Source organism: Maniola jurtina, chromosome 4 (assembly GCF_905333055.1).
Source record: "Maniola jurtina chromosome 4, ilManJurt1.1, whole genome shotgun sequence".
NCBI classification, from domain to species: domain Eukaryota; kingdom Metazoa; phylum Arthropoda; class Insecta; order Lepidoptera; family Nymphalidae; genus Maniola; species Maniola jurtina.
In genome coordinates, this window is record NC_060032.1 from 1442724 (window position 1) to 1463962 (window position 21239).

The 21239-nt window shown below is 37.0% G+C and overlaps 1 long non-coding RNA gene across 1 annotated transcript; it reads left to right on the top strand.

Moving 5' to 3' along the window:
• Nucleotides 1-2053: 2053 nt before the first annotated feature.
• On the top strand, nt 2054-19472 carry LOC123864520. Its single transcript, XR_006795804.1, has 3 exons — nt 2054-2294; nt 14380-14383; nt 19462-19472. It is a non-coding gene; the product is annotated as an uncharacterized LOC123864520 (long non-coding RNA).
• Nucleotides 19473-21239: the final 1767 nt, after the last annotated feature.

Here is a 21239-nt window from a genome sequence, read left to right on the forward strand (position 1 = left end):
GTAAAAATAGCGAGCAAACCAGCAGGTGGGTCACCTGATGTCAAGTGATAACCGCCGCATGAACATTTGCAGTACTTACCAGAGGAACCTCCAGAGGAAGTCCAATACGCAGATAAACTTTCAGCTTTGATAAAATAACGAAGGTCTGGCACGCGCTGGCTCTTAGTCCAAAACTCATTCTCATGTTAAAAGTTTTATAGAATACGCATTTGTTTGAAATACCAAAGTGATTTAGAAGTGAGGGAACTCTCAATATTAAAAACATTAGGTATGTTGACATAAAATCACAGAACAAGTGTAAATTAAAAGTTTATGACACCCCCGACAAGTAAAGGTTACAAGTAACTAGAAAAGAGGTGATAACTTTCAAACGGTTGAACCGATTTTCTTTGATTATAGCTAAGAACACCAAAAAAAAAACTAAATTAAAATCAGTTCATTAGTTTAGGAGCTACGATGCCACAGACAGATACACAGATACACACGTCAAACTTATAACACCCCTCTTTTTGGGTTGGGGGTTAAAAATATGGATACATTAGGGCTACCTGCGTCAAATGTACTAACATTTGACGCCTGTCAGTGACGTCGATGCCTCGTCGGTTTGTTAGAAGTTCCCTAGCTGTCGTAAACTGTGGAAACATCCCTTCTATAGATACTAATTTAGTTCAACCTCACATGAAAAGCGGTCAGGATAGCCTCAAACAACGCATATTTCCAATGTTAACCAACTCCACACATCTCTCGTTTCACATGAGTTTAACCGCTAAACTCGAAAGCTGTTTATATTACTTACTTGTTTGCTCTTTGAGTTGGGTCCAATACTCAAACAATTAATAGTTAGTCGATTGTTCCAGCAGTGGTGTTTCCTCGAGGGAATGCCTTTGGTATACAGGATATTAATGTACTCCTGACCAAACGGGCATAGCGATGAATACCCGTTGCGATTAGCCATTTGAGGGGAAATACTATGGTGTATTAACATCAGAAATGAGGAGATCCATAAGAAGAAAAAACCGGCCAAGGCGAGTCAGATTCGCGCACCGAGTGTTCCGTACTCAGGTATTTTTCCCGACATTTTGCGCAATAAATCAAAAACATCAAAAACTGTTTGAGAATGTACAGGTAAAGCCCTTTCATACGATACCCCACTTGTTATTTTAGTTTGAGAATTGAAAAGACTAATTCTATTATTGTTAATCAACACATTTTTTTTTGTGATGTAACCAAAAATTCACGGATTTCAGATTTTTGCTATACTTGTGAATTCCGCAATCCATATCCATACTAATTATTGTAAATGCGAAAGTGTCTGTCTGTCTATCTGTCTGTCTGTCAGCTACCTTTTCACGGCCCTACAGTTTAACCGATTCTGACGTTTGGTACAGGGTTAGCTTATATCCCGGGGACGGACATAGGCTACTTTTTATCCCGGAAAAAAAATCCCGGAAAAGCAGAGTTCCCACGGGATTCCTAAAAATCCATCCGCTTAACCGATTTGTATGAAATTTAGTACCGAGGTAGGCTTGCGTCCCTGTAATTGACATAGGCATTTTATCCCGGAAAATCAAACAGTTCCCACGGGATATTTAAAAACCTAAATCCACGCGGACAAAGTCGCGGGCATCCTCTAGTTTTTGATAAGTATTAAAAAAATCGGAACAGCTGTATTGGTGTTCACGGATATTGTCGCGTTAAGCCAAAACTGACTTGAATCTAAAAGACCACAAATTTTCACTTTAAAAGCCCTTCGGTTACGTGTGCTGAATTTGAATGGGGATCAAAAGGTAACTGAGAACTGAGAATAGACCTTCTGAAATATTGATGAGGTCAAATCTCTTTAGGGACGTGATTGAAAATTAATAAGGGGTGAATTTCAAGAGTGATTACCTAATAATAATGGTAGTAGAGATTAATTCTAAAACTTGTCTGGGCGGTATGATGCCACTTAAAACCCTATAAGGGGTATTTGTATGAATAAAAACCGACTTCCAAAACAGAGTAAAAAAAAAAATGTTTCTACAGGTGTATGTATGTATGAAGTCAGGCTTCACGCTATGACTTCTAGTTTCTTTTACTATGCTTGCCCGACTTCATACATACATACACGTGTAGATACAATTTTTTTTTACTTTGTAGTAGTTTTGGAAGTCGGTTTCTTAATAGTTTTTTTATTTTAAGCTTTTTAGTGTAAGAAGACGTTGCTTGGTACCTAAAATAACAATTCACCAGCAAAACTTTCCAAATCCACACCGCTTAGGAGTTCAGTACCTTGCAGCATCAGAATTGAAGAAGTGGAACTTGCAAATCAATAAAAAAGTCTATGCTCAGCATTTACAATATTATTTCACCAGGAATCTATCACTTATCTTCACTTATCCTTCTTTAGCAATATCATTTTACCAGTTTATCCTTGCGTTAAGTGATAGTTAAGTAAGATGTTAACGGAAATAGTTTCACTATTTAGGCCGCGACTCCAAACTTTGGAGCTCCAATTCGGAACTTCATTAAAGTTATTGCGGCCTGCTTGTTAAATACAGGGTGTGAGTAGAACGCTACCAAAAACTAAGACAGGTTTTTTTTTAAATCTGTATTTTTTGAAAGCTTGCAAGAAATAATACATCTAACTGGCACTAAAGTTCAACAAAAGATGCGTAGATAGGTGCCGCGTGGCATTGACCCCGAGCTTTGCACGCAATACATTTCTGATTTGAAAAATAACTACAAGTGGCAAATGGTTATTGGTGTTGGATTGTATTTAGGTAGTAAGTTTTTGCTAGTATTCCAATTACACCCTGTATGATAAATAAGCTAAGGATTCGTAAACAATGTTGGTATTATTAATAACACAAAGTAATTGAGTAGTTCAAAGGATGCGTATTTTGAACTTCCGATTATATTGGATTATACAGGAAATTATATCCTCTAAACTTTACGTAATGGCGGTTTAGTTATACACAATCTCTTAATTAAATTGATAGGTCTAATTGTAATAGTATCTCTTTCGCTACTTATATATAACATAGAATAGATATAGAAATATTTTCATTCAATAAAGTCAAAGTCAAAAATTGCATGATTGGAGAACGCGTGCCTTCAATTGAACACTGATTCGGAAAGAAATTAGCGTCTCAAACCCGTGTGTGATTCAAAGCAGTAATGTTTCCTATTACACATGGAAACGTAAATACGCTGTCCAGCCCGTCGTGGCCATCATTTGGCCACTGAGCGAGGGAGTTGTAACTTACATGTACCTACCTATAATAAAGTACTGGTGACTTGGCTAAGAGTCGCCAGGACGCCAGAGTAACCAGTCTCCACGTACTACGCTCTTCGTGGCTACGCTTCTAAAGTGGCGACGTCAAATGGCGTAGTCAAATAAGCTAACCGTCACACATTTCAACACGAGTTGTTTGGATACGTAGCCGGCGACGTAACCATGGTGTCCCAGTGAGTTAGCGCTCTTAGGGCGATTACGTACTATATCCAATCCGAATCCATAAAAATACGTTCCGAAGTAATCATAGAACTATTTGTATGGAAGCTTAAGTACTAGGCTCCGACTTCCATCATCCGAGTTCTCTCCGTCATCCGTGAGAATATCTCGGATGTGCCTCGGATTGAAATCGGATGTATGACGTAGATAATATTATGTCAAAGATGTCACTGTAAGCTTCGATTTGGATCAGAGATCGAATTAGTGCGTAAGCAATATCCGAGTTCGGGTCGTATTTTTAACCCCCGACCCAAAAAGAGGGGTGTTATAAGTTTGAGTGTGTATCTGTGTATCTGTCTGTGGCATCGTAGCTCCTAAACGAATGAACCATTTTAATTTAGTTTTTTTGTTTGAAAGGTGGCTTGATCGAAAGTGTTCTTAGCTATAATTGAAAAAAATCGGTTCAGCCGTTTGAAAGTTATCAGCGCTTTTCTAGTTTTCTTATAGAGGTTTTTGTGTCGGGGGTTTTTAAATTTTGAGTTATAAGGACTAGGATCGTATGGGTACGTAACCGCTCTTAGGCTGAAATCTATAAAGCGAACTTTGACTTTGCTCTGACTTAAGATTGAGTTAAAACGAGACAGATTTATGTGAGAGATATAGTTCTGCCTCGTTTTAACTCTGTCTTAAGTCTAAGCAAAGGCAGAGCGCGCTCTATAGATCTCACCCTTAGTCTTAGAATACATAGTAGTTCTTAGTCTGAAAAGATTACTTAACTTTGTTTTGTGTCCAGTAGACAACATCATTGTCTTTAAAGACGCTCCTTTAAAAAAGATAGTCTTATTGTTCCCTAACAAAGCCTTTAAATTCCGTGCTAATTAGAAACCTGCTTGAGCTAATTAGTGTTCTATGGGAAGCAGAGCGCTATGGCTTTGTCTACCTATTCATTATTGTACTAGCCACTTTATTGGAGGAAACATTTTATTCGACCTAGGTAAAACTTAATCACACAAATATAATAAAGACGATAGCTTGTTTTTACGTACTGTGTGTGTGAGTGTGTGTGTGTGTGTGTGTGTTTGTTTGTGTGTGGCTGTGTGTATGTGTATGTGTGCGTGTGTTTAACTCTTTCACGCAATTACTATTGGATGGATTTGGCTTTAAAATGGAGATAGATTATTTATATCCTGCTGCAATCATTATTACAATCGCGATCGTTGTGATGGGCTGAATTTATGGTATTCTTGTTCCAACAATACGTTGTAGCCAATAATAACCGAGCATCAACCAATCAGGGATGATTTCGTTCGTGACATTGTACCTAGCTGTCTTTCTACTGCAATCAAGCCGCTGGATAACAAAATATAGGCTACTTTTAGACCCTTTTAAAGTCTTGATCTTCCGTATGATTTCCCTCCATTCAGTTAGGCATCTCCCTGCTTCATTCTTCTACAGTACAAAATCTCTATGTATTCTTCCGTCTATTCTTATCTTAATATCTATTTATTCTTCATTTTCTAGCTTTCTAGCCTTTTTAAAAATAAGAAAGGAGCATAATAAATTATTATTCTACACTGATTATGATGAAAAGAAAATAATTAAAGTTTAATTTAAGTTGGTTTCTTATAGCATTCTCATAAGGAAACTGGAAAGTAAGCAGTGTTTGAACCGGCAAAGTAAACATGAGAACGTTTCAAAGTAATGAACTTTTGCGGCGGATTCGAAGCTGATCTTTGTGGTATGAGAGTTGTTTTTACTGAATTGTTCTAGATCACGTATTATTTTAACCCTCAACAGCACTAGTTATTAAAATAACTACTTATACTTACATTTGTAATGATGAAGTCGCATGGAAGTAATTGGATTACATTCAGATATCTACAAGATAAGGACTTGTAGTATTGATAAATCTATATAACAATTAGTGTAAATTAAAAATTACATATTACTATTATTTAACAAGTGTACCTAAATTAAAAATTTATAACACCCCGACAAGTGAAGGTTACAGTAACTAGAAAAGAGCTGATAACTTTCAAACGGCTGAACCGATTTTCTTGAATTATAGCTAAGAACACTCTCGATCGCCACCTTTCAAACAAAAAACTAAATTAAAATCGGCTCATTAGTTTAGGAGCTACGATGCTACAGACAGATACACACGTCAAACTTATACCACCCCTTTTTTGGGTCGGGGGTTAATAATATGATAAGTTGCACAATTTCTTTTACACGAAATACGCTTCATTAATTCATATCATTTTTTGCACGCAACAATAAAAATATATCTAGAAGGATTCAAACCATTTTATTCCCTCAATAAAATATTCCGAGGAGAAAAAAAAGAAGCATAGAAAACCGCGAAGAATAAAACCCCTTAATGCCCAATGTATTAAGGAAATGCGTTTCCATATTTTCTATAATGGACTCCTAGTGGTTCTTTGTGAGGGCACCCTTTCAGCAGAGGTTGGTACATGGACTTGGAGTAGCTGGATACCGCATGTTGTCCATCATCATCATCATCATCATCATTATCAAACGATAGACGTCCACTGCTGGACATAGATCTCTTGTAGCCCAACTTCCACCGCCACGTTTTACACCGCCTGAATCTAACAGCTCCTTGCGACTCGTTTGATGGCGTCTGTCCACCGAATGGAGGGTCTTTCAACGCTGCTATTATGGCACTTTGGGACCCCAGGGTCTATTAGTTTTTGGCATATGTGTCCTGCCCATTGCTTACTTTAGCTTTAGCTTCGCAACCCGTTCGCAACATAGCTCATGTTGATAACTTTTCTCCTACGGATGTCCTCATTTCTGATTTGATCACGAATCCAAGCCGTGAAACAGTCCCGAGAACCTTTGAAACAAGCGCCTATTTACTTTCATTTCTCTGTCAATACGCTATTAGGTTATATTCATTCATTTTTAACCCCCGAAACAAAACGAGGGGTGTTATAAGTTTGACATGTGTATCTGTCTGTGGCATCGTAGCTCCTAAACTAATGAACCGATTTTAATTTAGTTTTTTTTTTGTTTGAAAGGTGGCTTAAACGAGAGTGTTCTTAGCTATAATCCAAAAAAATCGGTTCAGCCGTTTCAAAGTTATCAGCTCTTTTCTACTTACTGTAACCTTCACTTGTCGGGGTGTTATAAATTTTTAATTTACACTAGTCTTGTCCATTATCATTAATCCTCTTTCCAAATGCGAAAAATCAATCATCTCTCCTATCGAAGTATGTTGGGTTACTGAGGCGTGGTGACTGAAACTTGTGATTATCACTAAATGACTCGAGTGAAGTCATCATAGGGAAAAATTGGCAAAATCTTGACGGCCTCCCTGAAGCAGTGGTAAACGCTGTTCTTCCAGGTTCGATTCCTGACAGGGGCAATTTGAGAATTCATATTATCTCTGGTCTGGTCTGGCGGGAGACTTCTCCAACCTACGTGGATGGTTAATTAAACGCTCCAGTACGATGAATACCTTATAGAAGCCGATCAGGGTGCGGGTTTAATGAAACTGCTATACCATTTCCAAGTTAGTCCGCTTCCATCTTAGAATGCATCATCACATACCATCAAGTGAGACGGCAGTCAAAGGCTAGCTGTCTTCTTTATTATGATACCATATTACAATGAAAAAGACAAGGTCGGTAGACAAAAACCAAACTACTTTAGACTTTTTAACATGGCATGCGGCATCTAGTTACAACTAAGTCCGTGGGTTAGTACGGGCCTATTGTTGGCAATAAATCGCGGATTTAAAAGCAACCGACCTTTGTACGCGATAAGTAGACTGATATTTTTATGCCTCGGTTTATATTGTCTGCACTAAATAGGCCTAGGAAATAAAAGAAACTAGAAACGTTCCAATGGACTTGTAATTTAAAAGAAGCTTACAGGCTATTGTGGCAATTTGCCTGCAAATGTTTTATTTTTCTTATTAAAAGCTAAGAAAGTAAAAAATTATGAATAAAAAATCTATCTATTTAGTATTTTTATTTTCTACATATTGTGACCTAAGTAGTAGTAGATGTATGACGGATGGTAAACGACTATTTTAATCCATCCAGACGTATCCTGTAGGATAAGTCTGGTTCGCGTTTTTCAGATTTTATTCCTGTACTTGTACTATAAGATCTAGCTACCTGCCAAATTTCATGATTCTAGGTCAATGGGAAGTACCCTATAGGTTTCTTGACAGACACGACTGACAGACAGACAACAAAGTGATCGTATAAGGGTTCCTTTTGAGGTACGGAACCCTAAAAATGATGATGGTGATAATATGATATATCACAACATACAATATATCCTCGTTGCTTATATGATATGCAACGAAGATATACAATGTAGTTATATATGCCGTAGACACAAGATCTCGTCATAAAATATTCAAAATATTAATTGTGATTTCCGTGCCTATCAATGTCGAGAGAGGATCAAAGGGTAAGCCGCCGGCGATGTATGAACAACGTCGATGTAATAATGAAGGAGATGATGGCTTGTTCAAAAATTCAACAGTCTATTATCTATGAATTATGGAGTTTTTCCGTGTTTAAGCGCAAAGACGTGCTAAAATTTTACATTTTCAATGTGATGTTCGGTGTATTTAATGAAAAAGAACCAGCCAAGTGCGAGCCAGACTCGTGCACCGAGGGTTCCGTACCTACTCGGGTATTTTTTTTACATATTGCACGATAAATCAAAATTATGCATAAAAATAAATAAATCTATTTTAGAATGTACAGGTTAAGCCCTTTCATATGATAATCCACTTGGTAAAGTTAGCTTATTTTGAAAATTGAAACACGTTTTAATTTTTTTTTAATGATGTAACCACAAATTCACGTTTTTCGGATTTATTCCTTTACTTGTGCTATAAGACCTACCTACCCGCCAAATTTCATGATTCTAGGTCAACGGGAAGTACCCTATAGGTTTTCTTGACAGACGCGACGGACGGACGGACGGACACACAGACAGACAGACAACAAAGTGATCCTAAAAGGGTCCGTTTTTCCTTTTGAGGTACGGAACCCTAATACGCTGTGACAGCTTAGTGGTTAATACATCAGCCTTCTATTCGGGAGGTCGAGGGTTCGATCCCAGACACGCACCTCTAACTTTTCGGAGGAAACCTGCATGCCTGAGAATTCTCTATAATGTTCTCAAAGATGTGTGAAGTCTGCCAATAGGGGCCAATCCTCACTGGGTCAGCGTGGCAGACTAGAACCTAAAACCCTATTCTGAGAAGAGTGCTCAGTAGTGGGCTGGTGATGAGTTGATCATGTATGTAATGTTCTCCTAACTGAATTTGAGCTAACGACGAGTGTTCGACTGTCTGAGAGGTCAAGGAGTAAGGGCGTCGAAGCTTACCCGGAGGTCCTTACCCAGATTGTTAGGTACTGGCTGGGAAGGCAATAATCTATCAAGGTGAGAAACATCGATAATTACGAATTCCATCATCTTTTCAAAGATAAGAAAAACTTTTTTATGACTTTTATATTGCCGTAGCCCGCAATTTACTATGTTAGCCAGGTAACGAAGTTGATGCAGCGAGTGACGCGGCGGTCTGCGGTAACAAATAATCAAGCTGCAACTTGCGAGAAAGTGATTTTAATTTTATTCACTCTTTTGCATATTACCTTGAAATAAATAAAAATTGGCTATATTTTCATTATCAAAATAAAATAAATAAATAAAATAGTCATTTATTCTACTACCCTGTAACTAAGAGACAAGGCAGTGGAATAAATGGCTATTTCATTAATTTATTTTATTTTATTTATTTTTTCAATATGGTAAAACGTACCTCTGGCCCCCTCCACTGCCTTTGTGAACCGTACACCTTATAGTAATTCCTTGCCCCAATCTATCAAGGTAAGAAAAATCAATAATTAGAAATCCCATCATCTTTTCAAAGCTGTCACCTAAGAAAACTTTTATTACTTTTAATTTTCCATAGCTTGCAATTTAATACTCGTCGGCCAGGTAACGAAGTTGGCACAGTGAGTGACATGGCGGTCTGCGGTAACTCAGTTTGCGGTTACCTGAAACACAAGTGTAAATTAAAAATTTATAACACCCCCGACGATCCAAAGTATTTGAGTTTTCCAAAACATCATTTTCAAATAAATAATTATGTATTTAGGCAACGTCCATCTTGACAGCTTGACATTTGTCTATTGACATAACATTATGAACCTAACGGTTATCTAACCTTCTTTTCTACAAGAAAACTAGAAAAGAGCTGATAACTCTTAAACGGCTGAAACAATTTTTTTAGATTATAGCTAAGAACACTCTCGATCAAGCCACCTTTCAAACAAAAAAAAACTAAATTAAAATCGGTTCATTCGTTTAGGCGCTACGATGCCACAGACAGATACACAGATACACAGACACACAGATACACACGTCAAACTTATAACACCCCTCTTTTTGGGTCGGGGGTTAAAAACAAGCTGCACCTTACGAGACTAGAAGTGATTTAATTTTTTTTCCATTTTACCTTAATCATTATTATAATACATATAACTCTCTACTGCGTTTGTATTCCTTGTGCCTAGACTTGCCTTACCATATCTATCAACGTTTAAACAAGTGTAAATTAAAAATTTATAACACCCCCGACAAGTGAAGGTTACAGTAACTAGAAAAGAGCTGATAACTTTCAAACGGCTGAACCGATTTTCTTGGATTATAGCTAAGAACACTCTCGAGCAAGCCACCTTTTAAACAAATTAAATTAAATTAAAATCGGTTCATTAATTTAGGAGCTACGATGCCACAGACAGATACACACATCAAACTTATAACACCCCTGTTTTTGGGTCGGGGGGTCTAAAATCGATAATTACAAATTCCATCATCCTTTCAAAGTTATCGGCAAGAAAACTTTTTGTTACTTTTATTTTCCCTTAGCTGTCGGCCACGTAACGAAGTTGAGTGACGCGGCGGTCTGCGGTAACTCAGTTTGCGGTTACCTGAACAAATAAACAAGCTGCAACTTGCGAGACCACGTAGAGCGATTTTGATTTTGTTTATTCTTTCCATTTTACCTGAAAATGAATAAGTGAAGTTACCTGAGTATATTTTTACCAGAGGATGCCGCGACTTCGTCCGTGTGGATTTAGGTTTTTAAAGATCCCGTGGGAACTGTTTGATTGTCCGGGATAACAAGTTGCCCATGTCAATTACAGGGACGCAAGCTACCTCGATACCAAACATACAAATCGATTAAGCGGATGGGTTTTTGGGAATCCCATGGGAAGTCTTTGCTTTTCCGGGATAAAAAGTAGCCTATGTCTGTCCCCGGGATATTAGCTAACCCTGTACCAAATTTCATCAGAATCGGTTAAACTGTTGGGTAAGGGTAACAGACAGACAGACAGACACACTTTCGCATTTATAATATTAGTATGGATGAAGTACTTTCGGACATGCACACCCTTACGATATTTTTCTTCATAGTAAAGTTTGTTTGTTTTTTGTTGCAAAGTTCGTACAGAGGAAATCTTTTGGAAAATCCATCGGAAAAGTTGGAAAGGATGCTATATTGGTATAAAATCCCAATACAATGCATTTTCGAATCGCAAAGTGCTTTGCAATTTGGCATTGTAAGGTCTACATCTCCTGAGGATGTTCCGGTGTCGGGGAAAAACATGCGTCGACTGGTGTTGGGATTTGTGTGGTGCTGCGTGGAGGTGGTGCGTATTGCTTGCTTGGTGGCTGGCTTTTCCTGCATGTTCATCAGTGGGAGGGCGGGCGGTGCATATCGCACGCTGCATGTTGCACCATACAGATTTGTTTGATTTAGCGGATTATAGCAAACTAGCCGATGCCCGCGACTTCGCCCGCGTAGATTTAGGTTTTGCGAAATCCCGTGGGAACTCTTTGATTTTCCGGGATAAAAAGTGGCCTATGTGCTAATCCAGGATATTATCTATCTTCATTCCAAATTTCAGCCAAATCCGTCCAGTAGTTTTTGCGTGAAGGAGTAACAAACATACACACTTACACACACACACACATACAAACTTTCGCCTTTATAATATTAAGTGTGATTAAGGTTTTGGTTCCTTATATCATGGACTTCCGCAAAATAACGCCTGCTTCTATACAACATTACTCTTCTTGAAGTGTAGATAAACACGTTGATAAATAATACAACTAACACACTACTAATCTATTTAGGACTGTAAATCCTTGAATCATCGAACAGGAAACTTAACACGAACCGATACCAAAAGTTCAGTTGATCGGAAACATCTAATTGTTTGAACGTTTCAAAGTTTACTCGGAGCTGCATACAAGACAACCTCGATAAATACAAACACGCTTATCAGTGGCTTGTGGTTAGGAACAAAGAAACAACTTTGCTGCTCTCAAGCCTCGATGCCACATCCACATTAGCCCAAAGCGCCGACCAATGTGTTCGGTATTTGTATGAAAACTCAAAAGTTAGCAAACTGGTAAGCTGTGATTGCACGTGAAAAATAAGAAAAAGATTTATTTGAAACAAAGAAAAACGTTTATTTGACGAATGAGGTGTCAATCGATTCGATATTGTGGTCCGGGTGGCATAGGCTACATTTTATACGAAAACAAGTGTAAATTAAAAATTTATAACACCCCCCACAAGTGAAGGTTACAGTAACTAGAAAAGAGCTGATAACTTTCAAGCGGCTGAACTGACTTTCTTGGATTATAGCTAAGAACACTCTCGATCAAGCCACCTTTCAAACAAAAAAACTAAATTAAAATCGGTTCATTTGTTTAGGAGTTACGATGCCACAGACAGATACACAGATACACACGTCAAACTTATAACACCCCTCTTTTTGGATCGGGGGTTAAAAATTGACCCGACTGATGTTACATCCAAAAAAGTTGGGGCCTCCAAAAATTATTTTATCTATTTTATCGAGTGGGATATCCAAAGAAAGAGGAAAAAATTAAAATAAATATATAGTACAATGTTAAAATACACCGAGCGACAGAAAAAACAATTTTACTATATCTATCGCTATCTATCGGAAGTTCGCGAGTAGTAGTTTCGGGTTTTAGCGTTATTTAACTTCGTCTTGTTAAGTTCTATATTCCAATTCCTATAATTCAATGGCATATAAGGTCTAGTGCACTTAGGTCCACTGCGTTTGACCAAAGCCCACGTTGCTCTAGCACGTCGCTGCCGCTTCGCGTTGCGTGTGTCCGAGCCCCAATTTTCAAAAGCACACAAGAAAACCTCTATTAATACATCTAGCTTATCGGCGGTTTGCGGTCGCGAACAAAGAAACAACTTTGTAAAGGACGAAACACATCACGACGACTATATTGTTAGGTGGGATTTGTTGATAGTCTGTGCGTGGCCTAGCACCACCAAAGAGCACCACCAAGAGTCTATGGTATTGCCTGAGATACTACGCTCTCTGGTGTCGCGTAGAGTGGCGGGCAGTGATTGTGCTCGATTTTTAACCCCTGACCCAAAAAGAGGGGTGTTATAAGTTTGACGTGTGTATCTGTGTATCTGTCTATGGCATCGTAGCTCCTAAACTAATGAACCGATTTTAATTTAATTTTTCTTGTTTGAAAGGTGGCTTAATCGAGAGTGTTCTTAGCTATAATCCAAGAAAATCGGTTCAGCCGTTTGAAAGTTATCAGCTCTTTTCTAGTTACTGTAACCTTCACTTGTCGGGGGTGTTATAAATTTTTAATTTACACTTATTAAATATGTAAACAGTAATTAAAAGTATGTTAAAGTATATGTATAAAAGTGTTATATCTCTATTAATATTATGAATTTCATTTAATTTCACTATTGCTCAGTCAACAACGATATGTTTGTCATCTTTTTTACACGAACCAACATCCACTGAACCGCTGGCACCGGCACCGTGCGTGTTTTCTCACAAGTAAATTAAAAAAGCCGCCGCCAAGCCGATGTGCTCCGACCCTTACTCTCAAAGTAAGCTGCATCGCTAATGAAATTGCACACAGCTTGATTCCGCTCGATAAGGATTCTCGCTTTGTGTACAATTTTCCTTTTCCTTATTGTGCTCCGTTTTTTGTAAGGAGCCAAATTCTCTGCTTCGATACAAAAAAGATCTTTTCAATCTTTCGTATTTTTTGCTCTTAGTTTTTTTTCATTGCCAGGCCCTGGCTGTGACTTCCTAACGATGCTATTATATTTTAAAATGGAAGAGGGTTAACTTGAATAGTTTAATTTCAAGTACTTAATTTATTAAACCCTTAATTATTATTATTTAACCATGTTCGCGGTATTCAGGAAAGCCTAGTGGTTAAATACTTGAGTCTTCTATTCAAGGGGTTCATTTTGATCCAAGGCATGCACCCCTAACTTTTCGGAGTTACCTACCTACGTTTTAAGCAGTTCAATATTATATCGTGCTTTAACAACGAAGGAAAAAGTCGAGAGGATAGCCTTAGAGTTTTCCATATAAGTAAGTATTATTGTTCTTGGTGGTGTGCGAAATCTGCCAATTCAAACTTGACCAGTGTGATGGACTATGGTCTAAGCCTTTTTTATTCTCAGGATACCCGTACTCGGTAGTGGGTCAGACCATCTCTAACAATTTGATTAAGTAGTAATTTTGTACCAACACTTAAAATATAAAAATTGAAAAGGTATGCTCTTATAGTGTGGTACAGTTACTTTCATAAAGAAATTTTAACAAACTTCAAAACAGAGAGACTAGTAAGTTTCATAAACGCAGGTACACAAACAAAATAAAAAGTCGCTCTCACAACAACTCGATTCAATGATTTTCACTTCCCTAACGTTATAACTTATAAGTTAGTGATATCCTTACATATTGTACAAGAGAAACTTTTAATGGCTTCCCATTATTTTCCCTTTAACTGCTAGCGAAGTTTTAACAAGTTATTTAATTTTAAATTTTATCGTTCGAGTAATAAAGTAGAGTTTCGATTGCCAGGTTGAAACATGGAGCTATTAAATCCTGAAAGGAGAAAACATTTTGTAAGTAATTAAAATCTGTTTTATGACATTATGTAATGCAGTAGCCGGGAGTGGAAAAGAAAGTTCTTTTTTAAATGCTAAATAAATGTCATGATTCATTTAGAAAACAAAAACAAACTAAATAATATAATAGTTTAGACAGTTTTGTTGGTACCTAAGTAGTAAGAAAGGAGAAGGTTCAAAATCCATACTAATGTTACTTGTGAATGTTTGCTTGTCTGCTAGGCTTTTCAAAGCCACTCTGTATAGCCGATTTTGATAAAATTTGATACAGATGACTTCTGAGGAAGGACAAAGGCAATTTTGTATCCCGGAAAATCAAAGAGTTCCCACGGGATTCTAAGAACCTAAATCCACAGACGAAGTTGTGGGCATCTTGTAGTAGTGTGTATTATGTAGAAAAATCTGAGTAAGTAACTAACATTCGTTCTCAGCTCAACAGGTTACGAAGCTGAGTGGTAATGGGCGGATACATAGTTTGAAGGACAGATAGATTTTTGACGATACAAAATTTAGAATTTCTTAGAAAATTTAAGGACCTATTTTTTTCTGATAGTTACCCATGCTCAGTATTTGGGTTGAAATGATGATAAAGTAAGGACAGGAATAGGAATGTTTCTAAATTATTTCTCAAGGGTCTCAACTATGTAAAATCCATGTCTTTCTTTAGTTTTAAGTATACCTACTAACCATTTAAAAATTATCGATTAAACTAAAAAGCACGTCACGCATTGTGACGTCACAATCCAGTATTTCAGAGAAGCTCGCGTACTAAGCGCGTGTTTTGATGTTTGATAAAAAGTTACTGATTTGACTTTGGACACTACCCTATTCATATTGGGTAGTTTGGCAAAATATTTACGTTTAGTATATGCAGTTTTGACGTTAATTAAAATCAATTTAATGCTAATGAATTTATTGCTTTTCCAAAACAAAATAACATGGCGTAACAATTATTCCGTTATGCAAAACAAACCTTCATCAAAATGGGAAACAAATAAAACGTGATAATTACTTACTCTTTGTGGATAAGACGGAATTATTCAAATGAAGCCTTTGAATTTCGTATTTACAGTCACAGTATTGTAACATACAATTGTAAGGTTATTTTTAAAAATTGATTTGAGTTGTCAAAAATAATATAAAATTATTAATTTATCTAATGCAGGTAGTTTGATAAAATCGATATTTGGCTCATTCGATGTCATACAATCTGTTGCTAGGAGGCCAACAAGATTGAACTTGCATAAATACGGGTGTTTTGAAGGTTTGAGTTTAGTCTCCTTCTGAGATTCGGAGCGATATCGCATATTTTCGGTATTTGGATTGTGAACTGAATAATTAGATGTTGTGATAGCAATCACGCTCTAATTAAATAATTTATTTTGGCACTAGTTTTTTTAGATTAAAACTCTCGGATAACCTCTACACATTGAACCTGGTGTTTTTTGTGTTGGTTTTGAGAGAACATTCCAATAATTCGATAAAAATATTTAAATAATACCTGCTTTTCTGAGTGACGCCAATAATTCAGAAGTGGGATGTGTCTCACGTTGCCTTAATTTCGCTGTGGTATCTTTTTGTAAACAACCCACATTTGATTAAAAAATTTATCGAGTTTGATTTGGTGATTAAAATTTTTAGTTTTTTTTAAAGAATTTAGTCTTTTGTGAAGTGGAAAGTAACTTGCAGTAAGTAATTCAGATTTTGTATACATCGAATGAGAAGTTAGTCGTTTGGATTTATTGTTGACTGGATATTAAAACTGAGAGTTCGGCAGTTCAAGGGTAGGTTTTAATGATTTGACGGAGGGCAGGATAGCCCATGATTTGGATTTGACTTAGGGCAAGGAAGCCCGCGACTGACATGACAAGATTGATTAGAAACACGAGGACGTGTTAAATTCAGGACGGCCGAACTGTAAGGTTATTTTTAAAAATTGATTTGAGTTGTCAAAAATAATATAAAATTATTAATTTATCTAATGCAGGTAGTTTGATAAAATCGATATTTGGCTCATTCGATGTCATACAATCTGTTGCTAGGAGGCCAACAAGATTGAACTTGCATAAATACGGGTGTTTTGAAGGTTTGAGTTTAGTCTCCTTCTGAGATTCGGAGCGATATCGCATATTTTCGGTATTTGGATTGTGAACTGAATAATTAGATGTTGTGATAGCAATCACGCTCTAATTAAATAATTTATTTTGGCACTAGTTTTTTTAGATTAAAACTCTCGGATAACCTCTACACATTGAACCTGGTGTTTTTTGTGTTGGTTTTGAGAGAACATTGCAATAATTCGATAAAAATATTTAAATAATACCTGCTTTTCTGAGTGACGCCAATACAATACAATGTTACTTAGCGGCTCTTGTTTGGATTATATTGAGATGGAAAAAGGATAATTGGAATTCCGAGTTTAAAGTTATCCATTTCCATACGATTAATCCATACTAATATTATAAATACGAAAGTGTGTCTGTCTGCTAGGTTTTCACGGCCTATCCGTTTAACTGATTTTGATGAAATTGTTATGAAAATTATAATATTATGTCATGGTTAAAATATACCATAAATTCAGATCACAACGATTGGGATTATAGCAAAGTGAAAATCACAACTTGCTTGCTAAGACAATTCACTTACCGACCAGGTAATTTTCTCTTTGAATCACGAAAAATATTATACATATATCTACAGAACCACTTACATAAAGCAAGAGCTTATCTTAACGATTTTTATTCAATAACATCTGGTCTCGGATTTCCGTCCGTTTCCAGATCGTTTTATGGTCCATTAAGCAAAAATATTATTCCAATATCTTTGGAAGAGAATGATTTAAATGCAATCCCACAACTGGGAATACATACTTAATAATCCTAGTACGTACTACTACATTTTTTTCACGTTCTTTCATGCTATAGCAAGAATGGTCGGTAGAGTATTATAGTACGCGACAGGTCGAGGTGGCAATCGAGGTATGAGGCGGGGGGACGCACTGCACACCCACACGCCACTCGCGCTATCCCGCACCAGGACCCGCGTTATCCCGCACCAGGACCCGCGCTATCCCGCACCAGGTTAGCACGAGGGATGTGCGAGTGTGTGGTGCGTCTTGCCCCGATTGCCATCTTGACCCGTCGCGTAATATTTACAGTCAGCAATATAGTCTATCGAGTGGTAGACTATCAGTAGTATTTAGTCTCGGCATTAACAAGTGTAAATGAATTTATAACACCCCCGACAAGTGAAGGTTACTGTAACTAGAAAAGAGCTGATAACTTTCAAACAGCTGAACCGATTTTCTTCGATTATAGCTAAGAACACTCTCGATCAAGCCACCTTTCAAACAAAAAAAGCTAAATTAAAATCGGTTCATAAGTTTAGGAGCTACGATGCCACGGACAGATACACAGATACACACATCAAACTTATAACACCCCTCTTTTTTGGTCGGGGTTTAAAAAAATGCAGCTTAAAAGACCATAAAATTAATATTTCTATTAGTAGCATGCTACAGTGTCACACACCGTTGTTAGGCGTAAAACAGCCTTAAAATCATCAATTTTCTAAAAGTTCTATACTATCGATGATTTTCAATGACCTGAGAAATATACCTACGCCAGTATGCCCCTTCGACGGCACTCACGTAACGCTTATCTCTTGTGGAGAGAGAAAGACAGATAAGAGTCCACGCAATAGAAAGAGAGCCATTTATTAAATTTTAGGCTGCAGCGCTGTGCGAGCTGAATTGCACTTTATTACGTCCGATACAAGAGTCGCTATTTGTGTAAACGTCTTTGAGAGATCTGAATTTACATAAAGTAGGTACTCTACGATAGAACATCAATATTCTTTTCACATGAATCCAAGCACAATAGAATCATTAAACTCGGATTATTCAAAACAAATGAACTGTAATGTATTGAAAAATTTTACTCGCTACGTGACAAAAGTGCAATTTCATAAAAACTAGCGGTGGGATTTTAAAGTGTTATTTTTATGGGGTGATATTTTTAGCGATTATATTATTTTTTTAGCCATCGACACGTGAACAATTTGGTACGTATGAGGGATTTCCAATAGCAGATCACGCGTGAAGAAATATATTTTTAAAAGGGTTTTGAATATTTTAGTATATAGCCTGGCCTACCTGCATGTCCTCCATTTTCTTTTTTTTCAAAATATAAAAAAAAAACTATTATACATAAAAATAAATAAAATCTGTTTTAGAATGTACAGGTAGCCATGTACCCTTTCATCTGATACCCCACTTAGTAGTATCTTACTTAGAAAATTGAAACACATTTTTTTTTTAAATGATGTAACGACAAACTCGCGGTTTTCAGATTTATTCCTGTACTTGTGCTATAATACCTACCTATCTGCCAAATTTCATGATTCTAGGTTAACGGGAAGTACCCTATAGGTTTTCTTGACAGACACGACGGACGGACGGATGGACGGCAGACAGACAGACAACAAAGTGATCGTATAAGGTTCCGTTTTTCCTTTTGAGGTGCGGAAACCTAAAAACGGCGGTCAGTAGGTCAAAATATTCAAAGCCCTTTGAATAGCGGGTTGTACTCCTAAAAATTGATTACTCTGGACTGCTCTGTTTTATATAAAAAATATATTTGCATAAAAATATCGTACATTTGATTAAAATATTTAAACAATGCAAAGTTTTAAAGTGGGATGTGCTATTTTCATTCAGTTGTACAACCTACTCCACTATTTTAATATACTTTCTCATAAGTTTTAGTTTGAGTTCTGTAATAAACTTTTAAGTGCATATTTCTTAGTGCTATTGCTTTCCTCAAAACTTCGTGGATTTAGGATTTATGAAGATTCTTTCTCATTCAGAGTAGCTAGTCTAAACAAATGACAGGCAAATACAAACAAGTGTAAATTAAAAATTTATAATACCCCCGACAAGTGAAGGTTACAGTAACTAGAAAATACCTGATAACTTTCAAACGGCTGAACCGATTTTCTTGGACTATTCCGCGCCTAGGATCCAAAGTATCTGAGTTTTCCAAAACATCATTTTCAAAGAAATAATTATGTATCAAGGCAACGTCCATCTTGACAGCTTGACATTTGTCAATTGACATAATATTATGAACCTAACGGTTATCTAACCTTCTTTTCTACAAGAAAACTAGAAAAGAGCTGATAACTCTTAAACGGCTGAACCAATTTTTTTGGATTATAGCTAAGAACACTCTCGATCAAGCCACCTTTCAAACAAAAAAAAGTAAATTAAAATCGGTTCATTCGTTTAGGCGCTACGATGCCACAGACAGATACACAGATACACAGATACACACGTCAAACTTATAACACCGCTCTTTTTGGGTCGGGGGTTAATAAAATAGGGGTTGAATTTTCCAAAATCTTTTCTTAGCAGATGTCTACGTCATAATAGCTATCTGCATGCTAAATTTTAGCCCGATCCGTCAAGTAATTTGAGCTGTGCGTTGTGCATGCTCGTAGCTTTAGTTTTAAATTACGTAATTAATTAGCATTACTACATCGTACAAATTTAACAATTTTGACCATCAAAAGGAGTACAGTTGTACCTACTTTGAATAAACTTTGACTTTGACTTTGATGTCAATTCGGAAATAGCAATTCAGCAATAATTATGTTGGCTAGACAAGGGTTGTAACAGTATACGATTTCAAAAAATAAGTTACATTTCCGAAAATTACAATCTCCACTTTGCCAAAGAGTTATGCGTGTTATTGTCAGCCTTTACACATAGGTTATATGTACGCTTCTAAGAATAGAAAACATTGAATTGAAAATTTCCCCGAACTAATACCGCGCGAATCTGTTCAATTTACGACTACTATAGATGCCAGAGGGAAGGAGTGGAATTTATTCAGCCATAAAATTCCGGCTGAATTAAATGTCTCAGTGTGCTTGCTGATCATAAATTCAGGATATTTTCCGGGTGCCATATTGTAGTTCTAAAATCTTTGGAAATCCAATTTTATAAACCCTTTCTACTATTTTCCACACGACTCTATTGGGAACTGAAACTGAAGCATTTATTTATAGCATGTCTTGCACTTGACGACAACCTTGCTTTTTTTATTAACCCCCGACCCAAAAAGAGGGGTGTTATAAGTTTGACGTGTGTATCTGTGTATCTGTCTGTGGCACCGTAGCGCCTAAACTAATGAACCGATTTTAATTTAGTTTTTTTTGTTTGAAAGGTGGCTTGATCGAGAGTGTTCTTAGCTATAATCCAAGAAAATCGGTTCAGCCGTTTGAAAGTCATCAGCTCTTTTCTAGTTACTGTAGCCTTCACTTGTCGGGGGTGTTATAAATTTTTAATTTACACTTGTTCAAATAGAACTTAGCCCTTGGCTGCAGTCTCACCCGGTGGTGAGTGATGATGCAATCTAAAATGGAAGCGGGCTAACCTGGAAGGGGCATGGCAGTTTTTATTAAACCCATACCCATTTTGTTTCTATACAAAGCATCCGTACTGGAACGCTAAAACGCTAGGCGGCACGGCTTTTGCCGGTAGGTAACTAGCTACGGCCGAAGCCTCCCACCAGATCAGAGCTATGCTTAGTAAAAAGCATTGATGAGGTCCAGATTGGAGCACTTTTGCCTTGAAGATATTTAAGTTGTGCGTTGGCAGGAAACACGGTTCGTATCAAAAACGTTGAGCAAAACGTTTCGGGCGAGTAGATTGTAGATTACATAAGGATGCCAACATTCACCGTTTCTCTCGCCATTCTGTAGTAAAATAGTGAATTAATTAGACCAACGCTA